Below are 20,372 nucleotides of genomic sequence, written 5' to 3'. Positions count from 1 at the left end.
GAGAAGGGAAACAAGAAATTTAGTAGTCCTATCTCCTCTTTTATGTTGTTGTTGTAACAGATTATATCACTGAAGCCCAAATTAAGTAACTTGTCCAAAGCTAGTCAATTACAAACTGAACAATAAACAGAACCCTAGATCTCTTATTCTTCATCCAATGTTTTTTCCAATAATCCAACACTTTCTAAACTTACAGCTGAATTAAGATAATGACCATACCATATTTTAATCATTCATTCATTCATTTATTCATAAAACAAATATTTAGTCGATGTCTATTTTATAACAAAAACTATTATATGAACTTGGCATACAGATAAAATTTTCTATTATCAATGTGACTATTAAATAAATAAATTATATAATGTGTCAAATGATTATACATACCATGGAAAAAGAAATGGAAAAGATTAAGGGGGATTTGGAGTACAGAGAATGAGTTTGGGGACTGCTGAAATTTGGGAAGGGTAGTCAACAGCTTTAATTTAAAAGGTGACATTTGGGCTTCTCTGGTGGTGCAGTGGTTAAGAATCTGCCTGCCAACGCAGGGGACACAGATTTGAGCCCTGGTCCGGGAAGATCCCACATGCCGCGGAGCAACTAAGCCCGTGTGCCACAACCACTGAGCCTGTGCTCTAGAGCCCGTGAGCCACAACTACTGAGCCTGCGTGCTACAACTACTGAAGCCCACGTGCCTAGAGCCTGTGCTCCACAACAAGAGAAGTCACCGCAATGAGAAGCCTGCGCACCACAATGAAGAGTAGCCCCCGCTTTCTGCAACTAGAGAAAGCCCGCGTGCAGCAACGAAGATACAACACACCCAAAAATAAATAAATTTTTAAAAAATAAATAAAATTTGAAAACAAAAGTGACATTTTAGCAAATAATTGAAGGAGGTGAGGAAGTTCACCAAGTGGACATTCTGTAGAACAATACTTCAGGCAGAAGAAGTAATCACAGCAAAATCCTTAAGCTGTGTGAGAAAAACAGCCCTTCAGAGGGCAATGTTGCTGGAGCTGACAGGATGAGAGAGTGAGTCTGAGGGCAAGAGGTCTGAGAAGCAATGGGAGAGTCAGGACAGGAAGCACCTCTGGGTCATCAGAAGGAATTTGTTTTTTACTCTGGGTGGAAATGAGAACCACTGCAAGATTCTAAGCAAAAGAATGGTATGACTTTTATCAATTGCTTTATTAAGAAGAGAACGTATGGGCACAACAGTTGACAAAGTTTGACCAGTCTGGTGGCTCCTGCAGTCACCCAAGCTCAGGAAAGGGTGGTCAGATTAGGTGCTGTATTTTATGGAGAGTTCTGACTATGCATGCAAAGCAACAGATTCTTCCAACAAATTATAGTACAAGAGCACATTTCTAACACTACATATGAGAGGGCACTGGTGGCATCCCAGGTTCCAAATATGGATAATGAGACTGCCAAAAATGTGAAGTACTGGGTACAATGAGATCCAAATAGATATGACTTCCTGGAAGGACAGTAGGAGTTGTAGGTCCAAGGTCAGGAAGGTCCTTCTTAGCACTGATCTTGGTACAAAGAGCTCAGAATGGAGGACTATGAAGAAAATTTTAGGCTCCTTTACTTACTTACTCTAGAAAAGTATCCTTATACCTTTGTTTCTTTTTGAGGTATAATAGAAAATTAAAAACTGTATATATTTAAAGTGTACACCTTGATGATTTGGTAAGCATACACATTGTGAAATAATCATCACAATCAAGCTAATTAATATATCACATCACATATTATATTATATATATATATATTTTTTTTTTTGTAGAAAGAAAACTTAGGATCTACTCTCTTAACAAATTTCAAGTATGTAACACAGTATTGTTAGCTATACTCACATTGTTGATCTCTAGAACTTTTTCATTTGCATAACTGAACTTTTGTACCCCTTGACCAATATTTCCCCATTTTCCCCTCCCCCTGTTTCCTAGAAACTACTGTTCTACTCTTTGTTTCTATACCTTTGACTATTTTAGATTCCACATATAAGTGAGGATGTGCAGTGTTTGACTTTCTGCCTCTGGTTTATTTCAGTTAACAGAATGTCTTACAGGTTGATTCATGTTGTTACAAACAGTAGGATTTCCTTCTTCTGTAAGGCTGATAATATTCCAATGTGGTGGTGGTGGGGTATGTGTGTGTGTATCATTTTTCTGAATCAAGAAGAAATGGAAAGCTTGAAGAGACCAATAACAAATAAAGAGGTTAAGTCAGTAATTAGAAGCACCACAACAAAGTCCATGAGCTTATGGCTTCATTGGTGAATTCTACTCAACATTCAAGGAAGAATTAATAACAATTTTTCTTAAACTCTTCCAAAAATAGAAGTGGGAAGCCTTCAAACTCATTTTATGAGGTTGGAATCACCCTGATACCAGCATCAGTTGAAGACACTACAATTAAATAAGACTACCAATATCCTTGATGAACATAGGTGTAAAAATCCTCAATAAGATACTTGCACACTGAATTCAACAGCTCATTAAAAGGATCATACACCATGACCAAGGGAGATTTATCCCTGGGATGCAAGGCTATTTCAACATATGGAAATCAATCAATGTCCTTAAATATTTATACATGTCTATAGCCTCCTTTCTGAAAATCATGAAACCAGATATGTTTAGAATTTAAATTTTGGAGATATTTTGGAGAGCTATACGCACATATACTGTGTATATAACACTCCTGGCAGGGTCTGTAATCAAGCATAATGTTATGTTCACAGAAACATATCAATACTCTACCCAGTGGGATAACTATAAATAATCTCAAATCTATTAATTTACTAAGTGAATACGAAGAAGGTCAAATATTATTGTCCATTGAGTTATGGAAATATTTTCAGCTTTCAGAGGTTTTTGGATTTTATAATCACAGATAAAAGATTAGGAATATTTTATCGTCTATTTATTTCAGTTACTGCAAATATATAGTCACTTAATCTAAAAATAACTTAATAAAATAATTAAAATGTGCTTTGTGGAGTAAGCTCTTAAATTAATGCCCAGTATTATGTGCTGTCTTGATATCTGGTGAAACCAGGCTGAATTAGAAAGCAATTTAGTTTTTAGAATAAAAATACTTTGAGAATACTGGAGATTGAATTGTCAAGTCTAAAATGGACTAACTATATACAAAAGCTTAAGTTCTCAGCTTTTTGTCTGATCTAACTTTTAATATCGACAGAGTTGGGAAGTATATATTGACTATGTCTAATTTGCATCTGAGCACCAGTTGAATAATGAAATGTACATAAAATATAAGACATGCTTAATTGAAACTTGTTCACATTTTGGTGGTTTATAGTAGAATGTGTTTCTTGCAGAATTAGGAACATAAAACACACACAGACATTTTGATATATTTTTTATTGATGTCCAGAGGATGAATTCACAATGTATTTTATGTTGCCATAATTTTATGGTATGGGAGACACTTGTTTTCCATCACTCTTCTGATGGAAAGCTTCTGAAGCAGAGAAACTTCAGTTGCTTTCACAAAAACATAATTCACTTGCCATTAGATTTATCGAGGGAAAGAAGCTGCCTATTACATGTGTTCAATTTTTTACTTTCTGGGCTATATTGCTATTACATTTAAATATTTGGAAGGTAGACTTGTAAAACATAGCATGATAAAATATTTATTCTATTAATTTTTCCATCAGTTTAATTTGGTAAATGTTGAATCATTTCAATTATTTTTATTTTTCAAATACAGTATTTTTATTAATATTATAGCAGTGAAAATGTCCAACAAAATTTTCTCTTTTTTATAAAAAATACATAGAAGTGGCATCTTCTTACACAACAGGAACTATTAACAGATTTTTTTCTTCCAGTTACATAAACTTATTTCCCAGAGCCCTCTCAATTCAGCAAGAAAAATTCTCAAATTTAGTGATGTTTAAAACTCTTCTTCATATTCCTCAAATTCCTGGAAAGAAAAGGCAGTACAAAACTTTACCAAAGCTATGTATTAGCACATATTTTAAATCTATTTTTGCCTGTATTTGCTCAAGGTCATTGTTTTTATGCTAAAACTTTCTTTAGCCTTTAAACAGATGTGCTCAATAGTGCTTTCCACACATTCTGGCTGTAAACGTATTTACTAAGTGTTACTTCTTATTTTTCCTCAAATGTTTAAACATTTCCTTTTTTATTTAATCTGGGCCCTCTCCATTGATACACCGGTCTTAGAAAAGCCTGCATGAGAATATCAAGAGCATTTTTATATGAGTTCTGCCAACTTCATTTTGTAGTCTAGAAGTTATATATCTGGTATTTTAAAGTGGTTGGAAACAGCTGATGCATCTTTTTTTCAAGATGATGCTGAAAGTCCCATCTAATTGAATGGACAGAATAGTTCTTTACAAGTTGTCGTTGTAAAAATATTCATTAACATTGATGGAGAGTGCTACTCAAACAGAAAAAATGTGTCTGTAAAAGCTTATTGAGATTCAGAGACCCGAATAATGCAACATAAGAGTTCAAAAACTTCAGTGAAACTCAACTGCAGGGGTTCTAGCAGATGCACATTTCAAAAATGGAATTTGCTACAAATATGATTAGTTTCTAAGTAACAATTTGGCTGTTGTGGTTTTAAACAAGTGAAAAAATTTTCACTTTGAAAATGACATTTTCAAAATAGCCCTTAATATGCATAGGCTACATAGCTAATAAAAAATTAAGATGGTCTTGCTTAGCCCATGAGTGTAGCATAGCATGCTATTTAAAATTATTTACACTAAGATACTTTACTTGGGCTATAAAAATATTTCAGGTTTTATACATCCCTAACATGTTTGTGATGAGCTGTGGAATCTCTGTATAATACCTGCTAAAATGAAATTGCTAAATTTTATCTCCATTTTTGAAAATTTAATATGCATTTTGTTTTTCAATGAATATACTTTTATTTATGTTTCAGTCTTTACATGTCCAGTACTCACTTTTTGAATACACACAAATATTTTAAACCAAATAAGTTGAAACAATAATTAATGTTATATAGAAGACTAAACAGCACATGTTTTATTACTCTGGAGTGAAATTATAACTAGAGTGTTGCTTTGTGTTGAAAACTTTGTTATGAATTAAAATGTTCTTGTTATGAAGATTTTTACGTGTTTGAACAGAAGGGGAACTTCACATGTCAGTTCTGTCTGCCATATTACTGTAAATTTTCTTTTCAAAATATAGATAAGGAAATTAGGGTCAGGGAAGCTTAAAACTTAAAGGCAGAAAACAGTGAAATTTCCCAATATGGCTAAATAATTAAGAATTAAACTAGAATGATATATTGTGAGGAGCTAGAGTTACATTTTTAAAAGTCATAATCAGATACTTTTTGCTGTAGATATAATTCTAAGGCCTATATTCCAAATGATAATTTGATGATTTAATGGCCTTTTCTCACCTTATTTTTACAGGAAATGATGAAGAACATTTTAAAAAAATATTGGATCAGATATCACATCCTACTAAATAATCTTTCTCCTCAGAAAATAAATCATACATGAGGGACATAGAAGATCAAATCATAGTTTAGAATAGAAAACTAAATATCAACAAATTTATATTTTGGAGAAATCTTTCTCTATGTAATACTCTACCACATTTTTTTAATCTGTAATTACTCCTAACCTTTCAGTGCCTTTTTAAAAAAGAAATTCAATGCAATTTGTTTATTTAGTTTTCTCATTTAAACCTTTTGCAACTGAAAGTGAGTAACTCAAAAGGCTAATCAAGGAAGTGACATTATGGTGCATTTGTGTTTTCCCATTTTTAGGTCATTGTATGATTTTAAGTAAAGACAAACCCATTCATCTTTTTAAAAATTTCTGTATTAATCAACTTCCTATCTGAGCATTGAATTAAAGAGAAATAATATGTCATGTTAGTCTCTTAAAACTATGAGCTTAGCTCTCACCTAAGGCCATTGACTGAGTGATATTAGAAATGAAAAAAAAAGAGAATATTAAAAACATGACACTGAAAACATTTTTATAACGAGATTTTCTTAGTGTTTCCACCCCAACAGGTATTCCATGGTCCTAACTCTATGCTACTTTTTTCCCTGCCAATGTGTAATTATTGTAAATATTACATGAATATTGAAAAATCTGATCTGTTTAATATCAGCAGAAGCCAATGTATCAAAAATAAAAACACAAAGAGGTAATTCAGAAGTGTGCCTATCCCAGATTTAAGCAAGCAAACATCTTCAAAAATAATGGCAACAACAACAAATCTCCCTGACTGGCTCTTAACAGGTGCATAACAAAGTGGTGAATGTCTTTAAAGTCATACTTTCTTAGGAACAGCTGGCATCCTCATCACTTTGTTCTCTGATTTTGTCCTTTATGGTGCTAAGGTCTGTACTTGAGCTCTCAGCCTATTAACCTGACATTATAAACTATATGATTTTTAGTGCAGTCCTTTTAAAGTAAAGCTATTGTCTTAGTCTGTTCAGATTGCCATAACAAAATACCACCATGTGATTTAACTAACAGAAATTAATTTTCTCAGTTGTAGAGGCTGGGAAGTCCAAGATCATTGTTCTGGCAAGGTTTAGGTTCTGCTGAAAACTCTCTTCTTGGCTCACAAATGACCGCCTTCCTTCTGAGTCCTCCTGTGTGCTTGTGGAGAAAGATCTCTGATGTCTCTGCCTCTTTTAAAGGGCACTAGTTCTATTGGATTCAGGCCTCAACATTATGACCTCATTTAACCTTAGCTATCTCTTAAAGGGCCTGTCACCAAATACGATCACCTTGAGGGTTAGGGATTCAACATATGAATTTTAGGGAAGCACAATTCAGTCCATATACCATCCATTTACAATGAAGGAGTGTGTTATACTCAGTAGATTCTTCAGCATCTTCATTTTATCTCAACTTATTTTCCAAAATTTTCCATTTTTAACATTAGTTCAACAAATATTTAAGTAAATACCATGTGATTGGGGATGCAGGAAAAAAACAACAACCTGACTCTCCTGTTTTCTTGAGACTGATACTCCAGTATTATTTATGGTTAGGAACATGTATTTTAGTGCCCAGCAAACACGAGATAGGGTACATATTCCAGTGCATGAGTGTGCTTAATCTTGTTAAGCCTGTTCCTCCTTTTAAAACTGAGATTGATGATTGTGTCTATCCATAGAATCATTAAGAGAATTCAGTGTGACTAAGCACAGAATGTGATCAGCATGGCTCCCAGCAGAGAACCCGTGAGTCACTGGTAATACCCATCATCACCATTTGCAAGATCACTTGTGAGGCTGGCATTCATTCCACTGTGTCATGTTTGCCTCAGTGTTAGCTCCGCTCTTTCTCCACAGCACTGTCATTTTCTCTATTTATAAATGTATACACTGAGCAATATATTTTTTAATCAGTTTGTCCGACCAATATTAAGAATGATAATATCAAAATGTTTATAATGGATAAGGGTAACTCAAAAAGATTTAATGCATCATTTCCTGTTCAGTAGAATTTTACTTAAATCATTCAAAGAAAGTTGTAATCAATTTTTATTTTTGTCTTTATAGCAACTTATGTTGGTATTTTTTCAAGTATTTCTAAATCATCCCTCATATGTAGTCTGTCATGTTACTCTTAGCTCTTAATCCCTTCCAAACTATAAAGCTTGGTGGAAATGGCCTGGACACCACCCTTTGCAGAACATAACTCTTAGTCACTTTTCAGTATGGTCACTTCTTATTTACTCTTCCTTTATTGAACTTATTAATTAACAATTTAACAATTTATATTTCCTTTCTACATATCTGCCCCACATTTTCCACAAAGCTCCTTGATTGAAGTGTAAAAAAAAAAAGAAAAAAAAACAGACAAAACACTGAGAATATAATTTGAGAATTTGCATCATCTCCGGGTATACTGTTGCTACTTAAAATTCAACACTACATTTGCTTTCCCTGGAGCTGATTCACTGATCATGGCTAGTTTATTATCTACTATGACACTTAGCTATGTATCTGCCACACTTGCACATCTTATATTTTTGCATTTTAAAAATTATTTTCCTTTCCAGTTATATTTCCCTCATCTCATCTTTAATGCATTTTGTTCTGTGTCTTTACACTCTTGGAGGTCACGTTAAATCGTTATCATAGCCTCTTAGTTTTAAGCCACTTTCTTTCCCCCTCTTGCGCTTTAATGTTATCTGAAGAGTTAAGGAGCACAGTCAATATTCTATCATTTTGATTTCGGAGTTCCTTCTATTAAGTGATTCACAGTTTAGCACTGATCATACACTTCTAGTAAGAATTCAGTTAATGAAATGATCATTCTGGTTATCTTTAATTAACTAGAGCCTGGAATTTAAAGACTCATGTTCTTGCCTGAATGCTTCTTAAAAATTTTCTGTGACTCCACACTGTTTAACAAATTAAGTCCAATTTAGTTTTTCTAATATTTGTCATTGTTTGTTATTTGATCCTAATATATTTTTCAGGTTTATATTTCACTACATTTATAACCTGTAAAGACTGGACTGCGGCATGCTTCTATGGAAAGGGGAGAAAACTGGGATAGATGGAACCAAGGGTTTCTTTCATTCACGCTTGCATTCATTCATCTGCTCAGTATGAAGACAGACCTACTGTGAGCCAGGCATTTTGTAGGTGCTGGAGACACAATAATATAAACAGATTATGATGCTTTGTTTGGAGATAAATAATTACAAATGCAATTGAATTACCAAAAGTTAATTGGAGAGGAGATGAGTATAAAAGTATAGAAAGAGAAAATGGTGTGGACAAAGGATTAGAGAATTAAGACAAAATAGCCCCTTTGTAGAAGGGAATTTTTTCATAAAGGGAATTTTGAATGAATGACGGGGGTATCATGAGATGATATAAAAAAGCTCAGCTCATAAAATGCTTCCTGAGCTAAAAATTTGGACTTGAAACAAAAATATCTACATGGATTTTTGTGTCATATACTGAGATTGGTAGTACAAAATGAAAATATGTTTGGTGGGGAGATGATTTATTTTTGTTTGCTCAAGTTGAAATAAAGATGCAGTCATTGTTTCAAATGGAAATGCCAAGTAGTTCATATACTGTATAATACTGGTACTTGATCTAGATTAGAGGTAAATTTTGGGACACAAGATCATAAAGATGGTAATAAAAGCCATGCTAGTGGAGGAGATGGTTTGGTGAGTGTGTTTGAATGTTTTCTCTCATGTCAAAGTCCAGAGGTTGGCAGTCCAAATCTGGAAAGTTCTCTCAGGGTTCCAGAACTCACAATATTTCCCTACTTATTACTCACTGGACTTGGCCACTGTGTTGAACAATGCGATGTACTTTCAGATGCCCACCACTGAAGGATCTGTTTTCCCAGCTGTTGGTGAGCTGTGAACACACAGTTGTCAACCCCTGAGGGGTTACTTCAGCTGCAAAGAAGTTCCTCACTCAAGGTCTTATGCCTTCCCAGCATTACCCACAGCCAGTGATTGATCAATACATGAATGTAAAGGTCTGGCCACTTTACCCCGCCATAGGACTACTTTGAAGGGCAAGTCTAGCCCAAAGGTCTCATAAGATTTCTGGAGGCTATTGTGGGACCTCCATCTCAGTTCAACATTTCCCTCTGTCTAATCCTGTTTCCTTCTCCTAACTTCTACTGTGGATGACCCAAATGGCACTATTAATAAATATCTTGGGGCTTCCCTGGTGGTGCTGTGGCTGAGAATCTGCCTGCCAATGCAGGGGACACGGGTTCGAGCCCTGGTCTGGGAAGATCCCACATGCCGCGGAGCAACTAGGCCCGTGAGCCACAATTGCTGAGCCTGCGCGTCTGGAGCCTGTGCTCTGCAACAAGAGAGGCCGCGATAGTGAGAGGCCCGCACACCGCGATGAAGAGTGGCTCCCGCTTGCCGCAACTAGAGAAAGCCCTTGCACAGAAACGAAGACCCAACACAGCCATAAATAAATAAATAAATTTAAAAAATATATATCTTGCATGTTTTACACTTCATTTCAGTGTCTGCTTTAGGGACTCAACCTGTGAGAGTCTCCATTCACAAGGATTTCTCATGGTCCAGCATGACGTCTCCAGCTATAACCATTATGTACTCATTCCAGCCAGCAAAAAGGAAGGACAAAAAAGGATTTGGGTTAGACTCATTCCTTATTCATTTCAGTAGTTGCCAAGGTTATGCATGCTTATACCTTAGTGCCCTGAATTTAATTTCAAAACTATACCTCTCTGAAAACTAGACTTACAAAGATAACTTTTATTTTGGTTGGCCATGTGCCCAGATAGAACAGTCCCCAGGTAGAACAGTCTCTATAACATCCACCTTCCCTCCTTCATTATAAGAAGCTGTCTTAAGCCTTGGCAAATCATCTCAGCAATGTCTGTGAATTCAAGTCATGAGTATAAAGGATAGATGAAAAATAAGGAGGGTACATTCTTCAAATCATGGCTGAGTCTTATTATTTTTCCACAGAAAAAGGTGACAACACCTTATTTGGTTAAGCATTTCCTGATGTTGAAGCACTATTTTTTGTGTGTGTGTACTCATCTTGAAAATAAATTATTTAGCTGGGTACAGATTTTTTTTTTTTTTACAAATTACATTAATGAGTTCTATTCTGTATACTTTTCCTGATTACATGCTATGTCTGAGGTGCTATACTAAGCATTAGAATAGATGAAAAAGTTTTGCTTGAGTGACTTTAGACGACAATGAATTTTGAACTCCTGGGCTTACCATTGTCAAAAAGGAAACAACATTTTTCTTAGAATATGTATTGCTATGCATGACTGTGTCTAATGCCTAAACTGTGCTCTATCCCATCAGGGGTGAAAATTCTAGTTGAAGAGATATTATATAAATATATGAAGAGTTAACTAACCAAGATGACAGCCCATAGTAGCCCAATTAGTGACACATAGACGCTGAGCCTCATGTCTTGATTAAGAACTTGTGAAGATCTGAATTGGCACACTTGTCTTGCCACAATAAGCCATGTCAAAATATGTCTAGGTCTCTGTTTGCTAAGGCACAATTTTCCTTTCTCATTTGAAATTCAAGCTAAGTATATGCCACCTGCTCTTACTAATCTGTGATTTTAACAAAATATTTTAAACAGTATTTATGTTTTCTGCCATTGTTGTCTCTACCAATTGTAGAGTGGATCCAGTCTGTCACGTCACACATACTTATAAAATGATCAATTATTTATCTATCTATAGTTTATATATATAATTGTATATATATACACATACATATACATATATATGTATTTATGTATATATACATATACATATATACAAAAATATAAAGAATCCTAGACAATTGGTAGAGAGAAATATATATTATTCTCACTGCATTTTGGATATACCTGGTTCTTGATTTTCGTTTGATCTCATGATATTCTGCTTATATTCCTACTCTTTCATCCATGGGCAAACACTTGCTAGGTAGCGTTTTTGACAGAAAAGTGCTGTGGCTGGGATATGTCCTCACAGTTATCCATTCTTGGAGATTTGTGGGTGAAGAAAGTGACTGCTTTTAGAGTTTGAGCTCAGCCTTGTTTACCAAGGATTTGTAGAAGCATGATTTTCTGACACCATATGCTCCTTTAAGTATGTAAGTTCTTAATTATTAATGGTTTTCCTGACAGTTTCCTTTTCATACATTAGATAAAGGGAAAACACATTAGATACTGTGTTACAGATTATTTTATGCCTTATATGCTGTGGTAAGCTGAATAATGGATCTTCAAAAGATATCCATACCCTAATCCATGGAACCTGTGAATGTTACCATATGGCAAAACAACTTTGCAGGTATTATAAAGTCAAGATCTAAATGCTATCACATGTACCCTTATATAAGAGATATTTGACACAGACTACAGAAGAAGAAAGCCACGTGAAGGAAGTAGAGGGAAGCAGAGTCAGAGAGAAAAGGAGCTATGCCACTGACTTTGATGATGGAGGAAGAGTCCATGAGTCAAGAAATATAACTCCAGAAGCTGGAAAAGGAGAGGAAACAAATTCTCCCTTAGTTCCTCCAAAGGGAGGTTGGCCAGGTAGATATCTTGGTTTCAGTCCAGTGAAACTGACTTTAAACTTCTGGCCTCCAGAACTGTAAGATAATAAATTTGTATTGCATTAAGCCATGAAGTTCGTGGTAATTTGTTATACCATGACATAAAAAATTGTATAAAAACTGCATGCTGTATAATAGTTGACTACAGTGAACTTTGTCCTTGAGGGCCATATTATATTTAGAGAATGAATTTTTATTTTGGTTTTAAAGGGTTTTTCTTGTTTGTTACCATAATTTTTCAGACAATACTCAGGTAAAATTTTGATAAAGAATTCTCATACATACTCAAGATAACTATCCTGTATATAGAATAATCCTACATTGAAGAAATAACCGAAATAAATGTTATTGCACACAGACAATGCATCTGTGATTCTGACGCAAAAAATTTAGGTGATATTCCTCTTCATCTCATCTCTTTGATTCTTGTGCATGATTTGTGTCTAGATGTTTCTAGAACTCCATGGGGGATTCCAGAAACATGTGTTTTTCTAAAGCACCACAACAAGTCTACATTCCATGGAATTTTTAAAAATCACAAGCTTACATTTTTCTAGTACTTTTCATGGAATCCATAATTCATAAAGATATTATATGTTACAAGGAGCAGAGTTGTTGTTCTTTTCATGTTTTCATGATTTTCTTACTTTGTTTTCCCTCAAGAGCTGTGTAGCATATTTTGGACACTCAAGCAGGTAAAAAATAGCTTCACAAATTAAAGATTAAAATAAATAGAACTTAAATAGTTAGAGAAATTAAATGAGATTTTTAAAAGTTAATTTGTTACACATACAACTTTCAGTATTTGATAGAGTAACCATAAGATCCCTATGGACACTAAAACATTAATTGCTGATAAATCATTTAGTGATAGACTTTACTGCCTTCTCTCAGCTCCAATGTAGATTATGGTAATTACGATTAAAAATCCTTTTCCGTTTAACATTTTATGATGACAAAAATCCTTTATTGGCCCATTTGAGAATTCATTCAGTCTTAGATTTTACCATTGTCTGCCTACTTAGCACAACAATGAAAGGAATGTCAAATAATTGTATTATGATAGTGAAATATGAGCCTTATTTTTTAACTTTAAAAGATTGAAGTGGTTAAGAACTATATTCTTACTAAAAGTGCTTGAGACATAAAGCTGACCAGTAGATGCCATAGACTTCATTGAAAATGTTTCTCTTCCTGATCTCTTAATACACTTCCTTACATGTCTATGCCATTTTTTTTCTTCTACTCTGCTCCCATTCCTTATTCTCAGCATATTAATTTATTGACTATCTTTCTGCAGCCATCCAGCTCAAAATGTTTTAGCTCCTTATCCCTTAATTCCTATTGAAACTTCCTTATCTACTAGATTGTCCATGATCTCTAATGAAAAGATGGGGTTTCTGATCTCATTTGTTCATGTCACAAAGAACACAATCCATTCACCATCCTTTCCCCAATTCTGTGCTTTAATTCTTTTTTTCCATCTGTTCTCTTCCCCCATCTCTAAATATGTTCTAGCTTGTCCTATGCTAAAAGTTATTTTTTCATTTAATCCTGACCAACTCTTTAAACTCTCTTTCTTTTCTTTCTCTGAAAACCTCTTGAAACTACAGAATATCTTGTCACTTTTGCTAGCTCATCATTCACTCACTACTGAAACTCTTGAAATTTGGTTTATATTTGGATCAGTTCTCATCTCTACAGCCACTTCTTATTCCTTGACTGACTCTTCTTCCTGAGTTGTCTTGAAATTCTTCTCTGTTCTATATAGAGCTTAATCTCTGACATTAAATTAAATAATATATGAGTTTAAATAAGATAATATAGGAGTGGGATAGGGAGGGTGGGAGGGAGACGCAAGAGGGAGGGGATATGGGGATATATGTATACGTATTAGCTGATTCACTTTGTTATACAGCAGAAAATAATACAACAATGTAAAGCAATTATACTCCAATAAAGATGTTTAAAAAAATAAGATAATATATATGACAATAACTCCAGCTACAAACTACAACCTAAATATAAGAATGAATTATTATAGTACATATTATAATTGTAATAACAATTATTATTATTAATAATGTTATTATTTCTACTTTCTTGGTTTAAATAACCCTACAGTAGCTGAATTACAAATTTCTATTCTGATTTCTGGGCTAGCACTTAGTCCCTCATATTACTTTTTATTTCAGATGTATTTCCATTTGTATAGCATACCTTTTGACAACTCAAACATAGCATATGTAAAACTTTTACTCATCTCCCCCTTTTCTTGGGGGAAAAATATGAAACAACATTTGCTTTTTCTGCCTTCCTCATTTCTACTAATAGAAATCCTCCCAGACACAAAATTGAAATGTGGACATTTTTTTTGGACTTAAAAGCAAGAACTCTGGATCTAAACTTCATGAGTTTGAATCCTGGCTTTGCTAGTTATCAGTTTTGTGACCTTGAGAAGTGTATTTATTCTTTTTGTACCTTATTTTCTTCATCTCAAAAGTGTGAATAGTAACTTATCTCATGTGGTTGCTCTGTGGATTAAATGTATTAAAATACAAAATACTTAGGAAAGTGGATAGCACACAGTAAGCATTATATATGAGTTTATTGTTATTATAATACCTTTTCTCCCTTAATTTCATCAGTCATAATTCTAATAATTTTATTAGTAGGACTTATGTTCTTACAAAAATAAAACTGAATTTAAATTCATAAATTTGAATCTATTCCCAATTCCAACTCTTTCTCAATTTTCTGGCAAATCATTTAAATTTAAAGAAAGTTAGTTTTATTCTGTATGTTTCAAACAAAATGTTTTATGTTATAATGTGTAGGCATTTCAACATTGTAACTTGCATTTATCTCTTTTTAAAATAAATTGTTCTGAATCTATTTTTAAGGCTTATTACCTCATGACTTAGAACAAGAAACTGTGTAGTAATACTGCCTAGTTTGGGGCCTTAACTCCATCACTCAAGATTAAGTGACTGCAGGTGAATTATTTTATTAACCTGTGCTTCAGTTCTCCCTTCTACAAAATGGTGCCAGTAGTGGTATCTCTCTTGTAGGGTTGTCAGAAAGATTGATGAGTTAGTCAAACACAACAGTGTCAGGCACATAGTAAATGTGCAATGCAATTCTTCTTCTTATTAACACATTTCCATGTTCCTTCTTCTAATCCATTTTCAGTATATGCTAGAAATAGAGGTTCCTTAAATCAATAAATGTGCCTGACAGAAATGAAAACAGGTCAAGATGAAATTTTTACTTCAAGTTTTTTCTTTATTCATCAGTTGAAGATCACCTATATCATTTGATTTTATATTTTAATACATACAACACTTTCAGTGACTTTTCCAGTAAAATCAGGGTTGACTTAAAAAATATAAAGCAAATGCATGCACTTAATTTTTAAAGGCAATTCCATTTTGATGACTGCCCTCAACATTTTCAATGTTTTTAAAGTCCTTCTTTTAAAAGGGAATGTGAAACTTGGAAATAATGTAGAAAACTCTCATAATAAATAATTATTTTTAATATAAATATAACATCAACTCCTTCAAGCCAACTGAAACTATTATAACATCATTTCACAGCAACCCAGTCATTTACTGCTGTAGCAGAATTTTTTACGTGTTTAAGAGCAATATTACATGAGTTATTGATAGTTCAGTATGTTAGAAATATATGATGGGTTTGACCTAAAAGATAAAAAGGTCACATTTAAATTGCAAAATTATTTTAATAAATCATTCAACTTTTAAGTGATTTCTAAACTTTCCTCTAAGTCATGCTGCTTTTTTCTTATTTTACAAGCCTGTTACATGTTGTGTGTTATTTAAATTTTATCTCATTTATCATGTATCAGAACACAAAAAAGTCTATTGCTTAGGTCATCCTGCATCATTCTCACACAGAGTAATGAGAGAATTAAATTAATCTAATTATTTTCTAATCTTTGTTTCATATAAAACTTCTAATTTTTATCTTATTAAATCCAAAAGTCTTCCCAGTATGACTACTAGCAATTATTTTCTCTGCCTGGAGTAGTTCAAAAATTTTACATATACTTTTACTTTTTCCTCTTCCCTTGAATTTCTTTTCTCCCACACTCAAAAATTTGAAAGAAAAAAATTTTTTTTTAATTGGAGGAGAACTTGAAAAAGAAAATCAAAGCCTGCTTTTATTGATGCACTGATAGACTGACCCGAGATTTGGAAGGGGTGTTTTATTAATACAATACTCATCATCAAAGCAAACTGAAAAGACAAAGGTGTCTGAAATGGCTTTACGGTGACATGATGCCTTAATTAGTTAAGGAAACGGACTGCTCGCTAACCACCTTCTCATTTCATGTTTTTTACAAACTCCTCTCCTTTCTTGATGGAGGCTTTCAGCTCAGAAATGGCCTCGGCAATCATCTTCTCTTCAAACGGGGGAGATTTTGCCAATGCCTAGGTTCTTCTCGATGCCCTTTCCCCCCAGCATCGACGGTGTGGAGAAATACGGACGGTCCGTTTCTTGGGACTTGACGAAGGAACATTCGACAACTTCCTTTCAGTTCATCGCATCCATGAGGGAGGAGACAAATCGGCGGACTCCGGCACACGCCGTGGACAGGGTAGCAGGGTCTGCTCGGCCTTAGCCTTGACCACCTCCGTGCCGGCCTCCTGGATCCACCCGGTGAGGGTAATCAGCAGGTCCTGGGGAAAGTCCACTGAGATCAGGGGGATAATCCTCCCAGCATGGCCGCCAGTGACAAGAACGTTGACTCGAGCCGGTCCACACCCTTCAGTTCTGCAACAAAAGTGTTGGCTTGGACAATGTCCAGGGTTGTCACCCCAAAGACGTTATTGGGGTTGTAAACGCCATGTTTCTTGAAAACTTCCGCTGTGATTGGGATGGTGGAGTTAACTGGATTTGAAAGGACGCAGATCATGGTCTCGGGGCTGTGCCAGGATTGTGGCGTGGGTGTTGAGCAGGTCATCCCGCGTCACGCCTGCTTTTCTTGGGACTCCCGCGGTAATAGCCACCTCGTCGCAGCCCTCGGGCAGTCTGGCAGCTGCTCAGCTCCCAGGTGGCCTTTCACCATCGCTCTGGTCTCCATGTGGCTCCAATCGGCGGCCACTCCGGGTGTATGAGCAATACCGTGGAGGGTCGGGCGGCTCACCAAGGGGCCGTTCTTCAGCAGAAGGGAAAGCGGCTGCTGGATTCCTCCAAGCCCCCAGCACGGCTGCTTTAGCACTGTTCTGGGCCGAGGTGCCGAAGCTGCGGCGGAGAGTGGCGTCCGCAGGCCGGGCAGTGGCAGACGGTGGGGGGAGGGGGGTGGGGGGTTGGTGGGGGGGGTGGGGGGTTGGTGGGGGGGGGGGACCAGCACGGGAAGGAGCCGGCGAGGGACAAAAAAAGAAAGAAAATTTGATATTTCTATTTTTATTTACTACTATATTGCAAAAGGAAAGTCCCTGGTAAGGAAACATGTGACTGAACAAACTTTGTCCCTTGTAATTCTTACCTGTTTTATTTTACCAGTGTAGTCCAATAATACTCATGTGTATTTACGGATGCAAAGGTAAGTACAAAGATCAAGGTGGTTCAATAAACCCGTGATGGCTTAGAAAATTATTAAGTAATTTGGAAGCATATGTTATATTGCCAATGATTATTTAGTTATTACAGAATTTTTAATGTTAAGATTATTAATATTTTTAATATAACTTTTTCTTAACAAATATCTTCAGCAAGGTAGAAAATATTATTCCAGTTTTTCTGCATTAAAAGTAAAGTCATAATGTGTTCCCAATAAAAGGCACCAATGTTCTTTGGAAAAATGGCTGATTCTATATTTGGGACAAAGCACAAGATAAGCAGGTAATATGTTGTTCTAGGAAGCAAGTGTGTGTTCAAATTCTGATGTGAAAGTGTGAAAAGGACAAGAACCTAGTGAAAAGGTGTTCCCATGGGCCAAATTTAATACAGATTGTGTATTAAAAAAAAAAAAAACACACAGAAAGAAAGAAAGGATTGAAGGTAATGCATTATAAAAATTCTAATAACAAAATTTTCCATGGATCCATAATGATGTTTTAACAAAGAAGGAAGGAGGGTAAAGAAAAAGCTCTTCTTTACTTAACAATGAAAGCTAATATGCAGTGAAAGAATGAGATAATCGGAAAGATCACTATCTTGCCACCCTTTGTGCCATAATCATCAATGAAGCTAAATGACTGGGTAAAATGTTGTTGGAGAACAGGATATTTATAAGATATTTACAGCATCTCAAAGTATCACCTTACAAATTATTGATGGCAAAGAGTGAAAGATTTTCTACAATGAAGAAATCTGGTGGACAATACCATATCCAAGTGATTCAACTTAGCACACAAATAACGAGACACGATGACTTTATGTATTGATACCTACATATGTGAAGCAATGAAAATACATGTCACCTCTGTAATGCTTTTTGCAATGAAGCTTCATCTAGTTATAATTATGAGGAAAAATCACACTTATCCAGATTGTGTTATATTCCATATTAGAGACTGATTATACAAGTGGACAATGGTTAGACCTGCAGACTAAAGAATGCCACTTGCCTTCTGTTTCTACAAGGATGAAGTCACTGGCCACTAGAGTCGCTGACCGTTAACACACCCTGAAAGGAGTTCAGGGCAGAGATCAGGAATGAGGCACTCGATGCTCTGGGAAAATCTGGCTGAACAGGCTTTCAGTTAGATATTTTCAGGAGAAAATTTTAGGAACACAATTTCTTGCATCTCCTTATACCTAGGAAAGCAGTAAAATCACTAATGGAGACATTTGCTCCTCATGACTAGCATCAACCTTCTACTGAGATGTGTAATTGATTGCAAGTACCCCCATCACCAAAATCATATATATACTGACCTCCTTCCCCACCACCTCTTCAGAACAGTCCCTCAGAGCTATCTGAGAGGCTATGTCCCGGGCTATAGTCCTCAGTAAGCTACAAAGAAAACTGAATTCACAGCTCTCACATTGTGCTTTTTTTTTTCAGTTCACAGACCATCTATAAAAGTAGAACTTTCACCCACAATCTGCAGCAACGAGCCCAGGAAGTCAAATCATTAACAACAGTATGACTTCCAGCCCAGAAAGTCAACCTACTATCTTTCCACAAGACTTGTAGCATATCAGAACGTTTCTCTAGCAACCAGTCTAGGATAGCTCTTAAATGCCTTTTCGGTTGGTCTACAGAGAGAGTCTAATGCCTGGAAATCATTAAAGTGGTGAGATAAAAATCTAAATAGGGTGGTAGAAGCAGAAACTTAAAAGAATCATGGATGCTTTAGAAAAATGTATTAATAGTTCATATGGAGCTATTGATATTTGTGTCAAAGGAAAGTGAATTTCTAAAATAGCTTCTGGGATTAAACTACATGGAAGAATATGGTAATATGGAAAGAAACAGGATTCTCCATCTCTACTGTGAAAAATTGACTGATACCACGTACAAAGTTATGTTTATGTTGAAGGAAGAATTTACTAATGGTAATAGTAAGAACAGTATCAAGGAGTAGTTTTATGTATTTATCACTGAAGTTTCTAAAAATTCTTCTTTTTCATTACTTCTTTCTCATTTCCTTTCCTCCCTCCTTTCCAGCTTTCCTTCCTGCCTTCCCCTCCCTCCTCTCCCTACCTTCATTTTTGTTGTTCCTTGTTTTCTCCCTTTATCCTTTCCTCATTATTTAAAAATTTATTCATTAAAAAATAAATATTCATTAAGCATCTATACTGTGAAAGTTTCTGTTTTCTTTCTGGGTCAGTAGCAGTCTTATGAGTTAGCTTAACACTGGAATTAGATATTTGAGCTTCAGATCATGAAGTCAGCTTGTTCAATCTGACAAACTACCACTTCATTTACATAGATGATGAAAATATCAACTTCATTATTAAGACAAATTTGAAATGAATGAATGAATTATTTGGTGCAATAAATAAGCCTACATAATTAAAACTATGACCTAAAGTTTATTACAATCATCTATCAAAAAATAAAGCATGTATGCATGGTTGTGTGTATGTGTGGATATGTTTGGTGTGTGTGTAGGGTCCCAAAGCCAATTATTGTATCATCAGCCAATTCTTCAGAACTAACAGCTGAGACTTGGACTTAATGGCATTTTGAACTTATTTCTGCCATTTGGGATATGTTTGCCAATGTTAACTCACATTTTCTTTTTAAACCTGTTTCTTCCATGTAATTCCTCA

General features: G+C 35.1%; 1 pseudogene across 1 annotated transcript; it reads right to left on the bottom strand.

The window, feature by feature from the left end:
- Positions 1-16,279: 16,279 nt before the first annotated feature.
- Positions 16,280-17,599, bottom strand: LOC309629015 (malate dehydrogenase, mitochondrial pseudogene; annotated as a pseudogene). The gene has a single exon. The product of its transcript is annotated as a malate dehydrogenase, mitochondrial pseudogene (transcript).
- Between the last annotated feature and the right edge of the window lie 2,773 nt (positions 17,600-20,372).

The sequence above is a fragment of the Balaenoptera borealis genome, assembly GCF_965194805.1.
Source record: "Balaenoptera borealis genome assembly, chromosome: 5".
NCBI classification, from domain to species: Eukaryota; Metazoa; Chordata; class Mammalia; order Artiodactyla; family Balaenopteridae; genus Balaenoptera; species Balaenoptera borealis.
The sequence above is the reverse complement of the archived record's forward strand: the minus strand, read 5'-3'. Positions and strand labels throughout refer to the sequence as shown.